The following is a 9,414-nucleotide window of genomic DNA, read 5'->3' as shown; positions in this document are numbered from 1 at the left end:
AAATAATGGTTTGGAAATATGACTCCTTTTGCAAATTAAGATAATAGTCTCAAAACACTTCAGTAACTTTCATCTTTATCTTCATCTTCAGAAAACCCCATACAAGTACTGTTGAGTTTCTACCACATTGTGCATGTCTGTTAACCTCTCTTATATAATAATAATAATAATAATAATAATAATAATAATAATAATAATAATAATAATCTTTATTTCTATCCCGCCCTTCCCCCTAAAGGGACCTAGGGCGGCTTACAACATATTAAAAACAGATTGAAACATAATTTAACAAACAGATAAAAACATATTAAAAACACATCTAACTAAAAATCACATCTTATCTAAAAATGTATTAAATGAGAAAAGCAGGCTAGGGGATGGGTAGAGGGGGGGAAAAAACCTAGTTCACCACAGTTATTAAAACAAAAAGATATATTCTTTAAAGTTCACCAGATTTTAAATGAAATTTTGGAGACAGTCCATCTGTACCACATTTTTATTCATATAATGCAACTGGAACTCACCTAAAGAATCTTTTATTCCCTTCCATGCTTCTTATTTCAGACAGCATACAAAGGTGATAGAGATGGACTATCATAGAGACGAAGACCTGGCACCTTCTCCCACCTAAAGCAAACTTCTCCCACCTAAAGCAAACTGAAATGTGAATGTTTCTTTAAAGATTCCAAATGATACTGGGTGCAGTATCTGGTTTCTTTCACGAGGTTCACAATTTGCTACTACATAAGCAAAATGTTTTTGATGAGTTAGGCATTTGCCCCACACTCTTTGATGTTACCTGTACTCTGCGCTGGTTTTTTCCTCAGGGTTTTGGTTTTTAAATTCTGTTTGCACTGTTCTGGTTTAATTGTTTAATGTTTATTATTCTTTTTCGTTTTATTAAAATGAATTATTATTCTATTTTTTTTCTGAAAATTTTAGAAGTTGCGTCAAGCGCCCCTGTTGGGGGTACAGGCATGAAAATTCTCAGATAAACAAACAAATGAGTTGCATTCACCTGTAGTAGTGGGCTTTCCTTGTCAAAGTTTCTGTTTTAGCTGCATACTACTATCTGAGATGCATCCCATCCATCCTATGCTTGTTTACACAGAAGAAGGTCCCAAAAAGTTAAATGGGGCTTACTCTCAAGGATGTAAATATAGAACTGCATATTCAGGTTGCAATTCTCAGCACAATTAACAGCCAAATCCTATTCGCCCTTCCCCACCAATGCAGCTACATTTTAAAAAAAAAAAAGGCTTGCACTGCATCCTGCAGGGGGGAGAATTGGGAGGCATGAGAGAAGTAAGGGGAAATATTTTCCCTTACCTCCCTATAATCCCCCACTGCCCAGATGTATCTTCTCTGACCTGTGCCAGCACATCTTGCTGGCACAAATCCAAGTAGCCATGGGTAGCTGGATTGCAGCTGGGAAGGAGGAGAGGATATCAGCGGGGTTGCCCCCTTCCCACCCTCAATATACCCCCACTTTACCCCATGCCATCAGTCACCCACCCCATTCCGCCTGCCCGTATGTCAAATTACTTGTGCCAGGGCTCCTATGGAGATCGCTGTTGCCTGGCCGCAACCATTCATTGTTTACAGCAGCAGCCAGGCTGCACTCTATGGCTTGTCGTATTTTGCTAAAGCTATAAAGTGCATAGCTGTAGCAGCACAAGATGCTGCTTTGGGGAGCACCCAAGGCTTTAGGGGGCCTTGGTGCTTGGTGGGAGACACACAAGACTGTATCTTGTTGCCTGAAGGAGAGTGCTAAAGCAGAAGCACTCTGAGGGTTTGAAAGTTAGAACTCTAGCAGCAAAGAGTTAGAGCAATGAATAAAACAACAGACATGTATAGAAGCGAGATGCAGAAGGAAGGCTGCTGGGATTCAGCCTTCTCTGGCTTTTATTCCCTCTCAAACAATACACAACAGGCTGGGGTTTTCCATTCTCTTAACTTGTTTACAATACTAAGCCATGAGTCAGAAGTCTGCATAATAGGGAAAATTACAAGAGGATGCTGAGATTCACACTGGCTATAACTAGCTGGCTCTCTAGCTTAACCACAATCCACATTCCTAGATATGATTCTCTATAACAACCTCTTGTTGACAGGCTACAGAGCTTCAGACTCAGCATGTCACCAAGGCCGTGCCGAGTTTGCTCTGCGCAAGTGCAAAGTGTGCTTTGCTTTATTGCCAACATACTAAGGCTAAGGCTAGCGCCTCCACATAAACACTACATCTCCCCGTTTTAATTTTTAAATTGCGCCATGGGATTATAAAATGCATAATATAACACAACAAAAAAAACATTATAACTCAATCAATTAACTAAAATAGTTCTAAACGTTTTGCTATTATATACATGGACTTTTCAAAAGATAATAACACATCATTAAATTGGTTTTTATGAACATACAGAATTATTATGGCTTTGAATTCTTTTTGTTTACATACTGGAATCAAATAAAGTTTTTATAGTTTGTCGGTTTTTGCAGCTGTGTGCAGGTTGTTTTCAATCTATGCTATAACATTTTCAAATGTCATTGTTTAAAAAACACAAGGGCTGAACGTAAAAGAGTTCTTGGTTCTTTTTTTTATCATGACAAACAAATGCTACTGGGGTTTTTTGAATGTCTTTTCATGGTGTTAAGAGTGAGACGGGCCTTTTTTTCACTTAGGCCTTTTGCCTGGATTTTTCACTGGTTATCTGGTCTGGGCTGGCTTTACAATTGGAAATTGGATTTTTTTCAAGCCTTGGTTTTTTCTTGCTGACTGATTTCATGCTGGCACCAAGCATTTCTGAAAAATTAAACACAATAACAACACAGCCTACCCTAAATTATTAATGGGGGTTTGGGCCTAACAATTATTTAAAAACTTTAAACATATGAATTAGTTAGGGTTTATTTTAAAAACTTGCTTAATATAAACTAAAAGGCAATGGCATATTATTGTGCCTTTCATGGGGGGTGCTTTTCTTTATCTAATATTTTACTTAATTAAACAAACAAATACATCATCAAATATATTTCATATCCCTCTTTTTTAATTATTTTTAAAAAATTACAAGATACACTTTATGTGTATCAATAGTGGGGGGGGAACATAAAACTAATTTTTCAACTGATTTTTTTTTTTTTTACAATGTGGGGTTCTTTCTTTAAAATACATATATTTCTTACTGGAAACAATTCTGTTGTTCAATCTTACATGTACTTTTTCCATCTTATACTTATATTATCACATACTTTATCTTTCTTATTCACATACCCTCAGCAGTGGCACTGCACTTTCACCTTCGCTCACATGACCTCGTTTCTCACAACCTTCGCACAACTTACTTCTGACCATCAAAAGGCAACATAACTGTTGCTAAAACTTACTTGCTTTTGCTTTCTCTGTGAGAACTTAAATTTTGAACCTTTTTGATATAATTTGACTACTACATCTAATTTTAAATGGTGCTTTAAAAACATAGAGGGTATAAATAACTATAAACAACAAAATAGAGTTTGGTGTATGTTTGTTTGTTTGTTGTTTTTTTTAATATATTTTATTCATTCATTACAGATACAGGAAAGGAAATAGGCTTAACTTTGGGTAGGGTACAACACAGGTTACACATAAGGTTTGGCCCCAGATTCCAACATACATCATTCAGTTAACACAGAAAAAACACAATAATCATCAATACAAAGGTTCGCATATTTATCAATATAAAAAATTGATTTTTACGAAACACTCAATTTTATCTAACTAGATTTATCTACCCAATCATTAAAAAACTTCCAATATTTTCTTACTTTATCTAAATCTCTCTCTTTCATTCTTTCTGTTAAAACTTCCATTTCTGCTACTTCATAAATTTTATCTATTAAATCTTCTTTAGTTGGTACATCTATAGATTTCCATTTTTGCGCAAACAATATTCTTGCTGCTGTAACAATATGTACAATAAGGTGTTTATTAGGTTGGTCTTTAATTTCTGATGTCACATTTAGGAGGAATATTTCTGGTTTGAATGGTAATACACAATGCAATATCTCTTGCAACATTTTATGTATCATTTTCCAATATTTCTTTGCTTTTTTGCATGTCCACCACATATGATAAAAAGTTCAATTAATCATAAAGTCCCAATGTAAATTGTCAAAAGCCTTCTCAGCATCTAGAAACACTAGAGCTAATTTCTTATCTGGATGGGATTCAAAAAATTCCAATATATTTATTATCATTCTCACGTTGTTTTTAATTGTCTTTTTGGTAAAAAAAAACCAGTTTGATCTTCTTTAATTATCTGATTCAATACTTTTTTTAATCTTGTAGCTAAAATTGAAGCAAAAATTTTATAATCCGTGTTTAACAGCGAGATGGGTCTATAATTTTTAATTTCTTTTTCATCTGTGTCTGGTTTATGTATCGAAGTAATTGTTCCTTCCTTCCATGAATTTGGCATTTCTCCAGTCTCCCATATATCATCAATGACTTTTTAAAATGGTAACAACAATACTTCTTCAAATTTCTTATAATACTCAGCTGGTAATCCATCAGGTCCTGGCATTTTTTGAAGTTTTTGTATTTTAATCGCTTCTATAATTTCACTTATAGCAATTGTATTTTCCAATAAATTCTTTTGATCATCTAAAAGTTTGATACTGTTATTTTTCTTCAAATATAATTTTTCGTTTCTGGTGTTCTATATTTTTTCTTCCATATAATAACTGATAAAATTGTTCAATAATTAATTTTTTCTTTTCTAATTCTGTTTCTTCTTTCCCTGTCAAATCTTTCAATGTCTTAATATGATTTTTTTGTCTTTCTTTTTTAAGCTTGTGGGCTAACCATCTTCCTGGTTTATTTGCATTTTCAAAAAAATTCTGTTTTGCCATTTTCAATTTCTTCTCCATTTCCTGAATTTGGAATATTTTAATTTCATGTTGTATCTTCTTAATTCTTTGTTGGATTCTTTGATTTGTAGATTCTTTCTGTAATTCCTTTTCATCCGTCTCTAATCTTTGTACAAGATCTTTCATTTTCTTCTCTTGTCCAATTATTTGTTTCACTGCATTTCTAATTGCTAATCCTTGAAAGAATGCTTTACTTGCATCCCAGACCATTTGTGTTTTAGTTTCTGAATGAAAATTGATCTTAAAAAAAAATTCCATTTCTGTTTTTGTTTGATTCAAAAATTCCTGATTATTCAACTGAATTGTATTTAACTTCCAAGTATTTCTCCTTAATTTTTTATTTATTATTAATGAAATTGGATTATGATCTGCATATATGTTAGGTAAAATTTCTGACTGAAACGTTCCATCTAAACCGGATATTGAAGCCCAACACATATCAATTCTAGACCAGGAGTTATGTGAATTTGAATAATATGTAAACTGTTTTTTCTCTGGATATTGTGTTCTCCATGTAGCAATCATCTGTAATTCTTCTGCCATTTCCAAAAAAGATCTGGGTAGGGTTCCTCCTCTTTTTAAAGGTCTCTTATTAAATTTTCTGTCCCATTTAGTTTGAAAGACCACATTAAAATCTCCAAATAAAACAAGATCCCTATCTTCTCCCGTAGTTAGTTTCTCATGTAGTCTTCTACAAAACTTATCTTGATGGGTGTTTGGTGCATAAATATTGACAATTAATGCTTTCCTTGTTTCAACTTGGATCTCTACAATCAAAATTCTCCCATCTTTCAATTGCCATTTCAATTTGGGTTCTAATTTGAGGTTAACATATGTAGCTACCCCCCCTTTTCTTTTGGTGTGAGTCTGAGGCAAAAAATAAAGTTCCCATTTTTCTATTTTTAAGAAATCTAGCATCATTTTTTCTAATATGTGTTTCTTGTGTACAGATTACATCTGCTTTGGTTTGATATAATTGATGAAATATTCTTCTATGCTTCTGAGGAGAATTCAATTCATTAATATTTACAGGGAAAAAATTTCACTTGTTGTTCAGCCATTTTCACTTAGAAATTTGTTTTGTCTTTCTTGTAAATCTACTTATTTTCTGTCTGTAGGAGGTCCTTCTTCCTCCTACTGCTCCTTGTGCCTCTTCTTGTTCTTGTTCTTGGCTGTCATCTGTATCTTGCTCCTTCTTTTTCTTTTTTCCCTTTCCTCCATTCTGTTGACTTTGAATTTGGTCTGAGGATTCTTCCTCTTCTTGAGAGGAAGTGCTCTCTTTCTCTGAGAATTCCCTGTTTTGTTCTCCCTTGCTGTCTTAAAGGGTGTGGAATGAGAGGCATTGGGAAACTATAGCTATTAAACTTGAAATGGCTGCTGCCTAATAATGGCATTTAGCTCTGCCATGGTTAGTTGCTTGGCACGTTTTACAACGTGCACTATTTGTTGCTGTTAAATGTTGCAATTACATTAAAGTTAACTGTTGGGGGATTTTTAATTCAGGTGTTGCATGTATAATATGAAATGATAGCACTTTATGCTTAAAACTATAAATAAAGTGCTTGTGTTTGCACTTTTTTGTGCTATATGAAAAGTATAAAATTTAAGACAGGTCTTGTAAAAAAAAAGGATTTACTTGGGGACTTGCTATTAAAACCCATATGATATTGATTTTTAAAGAATTATAAAGCTTAATTCATTCTCAGCTAACACAAAGCTGGGCTGTTTAACATGTTTTGGGGAAAAATTTAACTAATGATACTTTTGGCTTTCTTAAAGTGGTTGGAACGTTACTGAGCTATACTGCATTCTGTGCAGGGGTTTTTAGGGACTTCCCACTATAGGGAACTAAATGATATGTATGTGTTGTACCTTTTTGTAATTCTCTAGCATCTGTGATAGTGATGCTAAAGTTTTTAAGTGTAATTTGTACCTCTTTTGGCACAGAATGGGGGAGAGTTTTCTGTTTTTTTAACTGCTTGCCTTTTGTGGCTCTTATGCCTAGACGGTGGGTCCCCTGTTTGTTCTAGGGCTGGGGCTGGCCCGTACGGGGAGTTTCCCAATGGTCTTAAAGGTGAGGATCTACACTTATTGGCCCAGTGATACCCTTTATAGCATTTTGGGCATTTTTTTGAGGGACGGGATGCAGGATTTTTTGTGGATTTACATTCTTTTTTTAGATGTTCTAATTGCCCACATTTGAAACAGGACTTGTCCGTTTTAGAGTTTTGCTGTAAGGCTGCTGCAGGAAGACTAGCTTCATGACTGTGGGTGCCTATATTCTGGCAAGTTCTAGTGCTTGTGATGCTAAAATCTTTGAGTGCAACCCTTACCTCTTTCAGAGCTGAATGAGGAAGAGTTAGCGACAATCTAACAGCTTGAGCTTGTGCGTTCTGACCCTGCACCACAGGACAGAGCAAGGATAGCTCAAAGGATTTTTCTGTTGTTAAATTCTCTGCCTCCATGGCCTGATGAGCCATGGCTTCCATGAAGGAGGGTTGTCTAATGTCTGGTGGTTCTTTTTGCTTTAGCAGGGCTGGTGCAGAAAAGGAAAAAAAGAAAAATATAAGCTGATGTATAGTTTGGTAAAAGGGGGCTTGTAGCATGGTTGATTTCCTCTGACTGCGTTTGCAGCTCTGCTTGTAGAGCGTAAGTTTGGATGGTAAATTAAGTCTGTGACCTTTTGGGAGGAAACCTGGTGCTAAGCTTTGCTAAAGAGAAACAATAAATCATTGCTGTGGTTTTGATAAGCTTGTACTCATACTTACCTATCAATGCTATACTTACCTGGATCTTGAGGTTAGAATGAGTGAGCTCTGTAACCCGTGCCAGGCGGGTAAGCTTGTTGTTGTCATGGCCCCTCTTTCAGGGTCAGATGAAGCAATGAATGGGGAGCAACCCAGGAAACAGGTTACTTGTTATAGAAAAAAATAAAGCAGCTTGTCTGCTATACTTGGCTGGCCCCACGTCTGGGTGCCTGGTATAGCTACAATGGTGCTGAGAAGCAACTTGACCTCAAAGCCAGGTTGCTTATAAAAGCAGATGCAGTGAGAAGTCAGAGAGGCAGCCACCAGAAGTTGCAATGCAAGGCTGCTTGAAAAGCACACAAGGCTATAGAAGTGAGGCTAGAACAGCAGAAAGTCAAAACAATGAATGGGAGGTAGCTAGAGGACAAGCTGCTTGATATAGAAAAAACAAGACTGCTTGTTTACTGTACCTGATTGTTGCAAAGGGTCTCTGCTCGCTGCGCCAGATGTAGCAGCGAATGGGGAGAAATGAGGAAAGTCAGGCTGCTTGATATAAAAAAAGCGAGGGTCCTTGTTCCAGGGCTAGAAGTCCCTGTGCCAGGGCGCCAGATGTAGCAGCACAAGATGCTGCTTTGGGGAGCACCCAAGGCTTTTGGGGGCCTTGGTGCTTGGTGGGAGACACACAAGACTGTATCTTGTTGCCTGAAGGAGAGTGCTAAAGCAGAAGCACTCTGAGGGTTTGAAAGTTAGAACTCTAGCAGCAAAGAGTTAGAGCAATGAATAAAACAACAGACATGTATAGAAGCGAGATGCAGAAGGAAGGCTGCTGGGATTCAGCCTTCTCTGGCTTTTATTCCCTCTCAAACAATACACAACAGGCTGGGGTTTTCCATTCTCTTAACTTGTTTACAATACTAAGCCATGCGTCAGAAGTCTGCGTAATAGGGAAAATTACAAGAGGATGCTGAGATTCACACTGGCTATAACTAGCCGGCTCTCTAGCTTTACCGCAATCCACATTCCTAGATATGATTCTCTATAACATCTTCTTGTTGACAGGCTACAGAGCTTCAGACTCAGCATGTCACCAAGGCCGTGCCGAGTTTGCTCTGCGCAAGTGCAAAGTGTGCTTTGCTTTATTGCCAACATACTAAGGCTAAGGCTAGCGCCTCCACATAAACACTACACATAGCACTGTTGGAACGTGCATTCCAATGACACAGCAGGCCCACAGGATTGGGCTGTAAGAATGCAATCCTATGGCAATCATCCTGGTAACTGTTGTTGTGTGAGTGCTGTAAGACACTGCCGCTGGCAGTGAGGATGCTGCTGCAGCGGTTAGGCCAGCACCAGTGGGTCCTGGGCCTCAGTGCCGGAAAGATGCTTCCAAGGAGCACTGGGCAGTAAGTGTCTCACTGGCTGGTGAAGTGGCTTTTCAGGGTGGGGGGAGGGCAGGGGAAGGCATTGAGGGAGTAGTGACCGCGGCAAAGTCTGTTGCTGTATCCAATTCCCCCTCCCAAGCTGCTCCACCCAACACAGGCCTCCTCTAAATAGCACTATATATATAAATAGCACAATATATAATAGCACTATATATATATATAAATAGTACGGGCCACCCACTAAATAGCAGCTGTGGGGGAGACTGCTGTGATTCTTTGCCATATGCAAATGTACTTATGTAGCCAGGGTGGGGCCAGTGGGTGCTGCACCCCAGCTACCCCTGTTCACCACACCTAGGACTTGTGGGATAATT

This window comes from Tiliqua scincoides, chromosome 3, assembly GCF_035046505.1.
Source record: "Tiliqua scincoides isolate rTilSci1 chromosome 3, rTilSci1.hap2, whole genome shotgun sequence".
Taxonomy (NCBI): Eukaryota; Metazoa; Chordata; class Lepidosauria; order Squamata; family Scincidae; genus Tiliqua; species Tiliqua scincoides.
Note: the sequence above shows the minus strand (reverse complement) of the source record.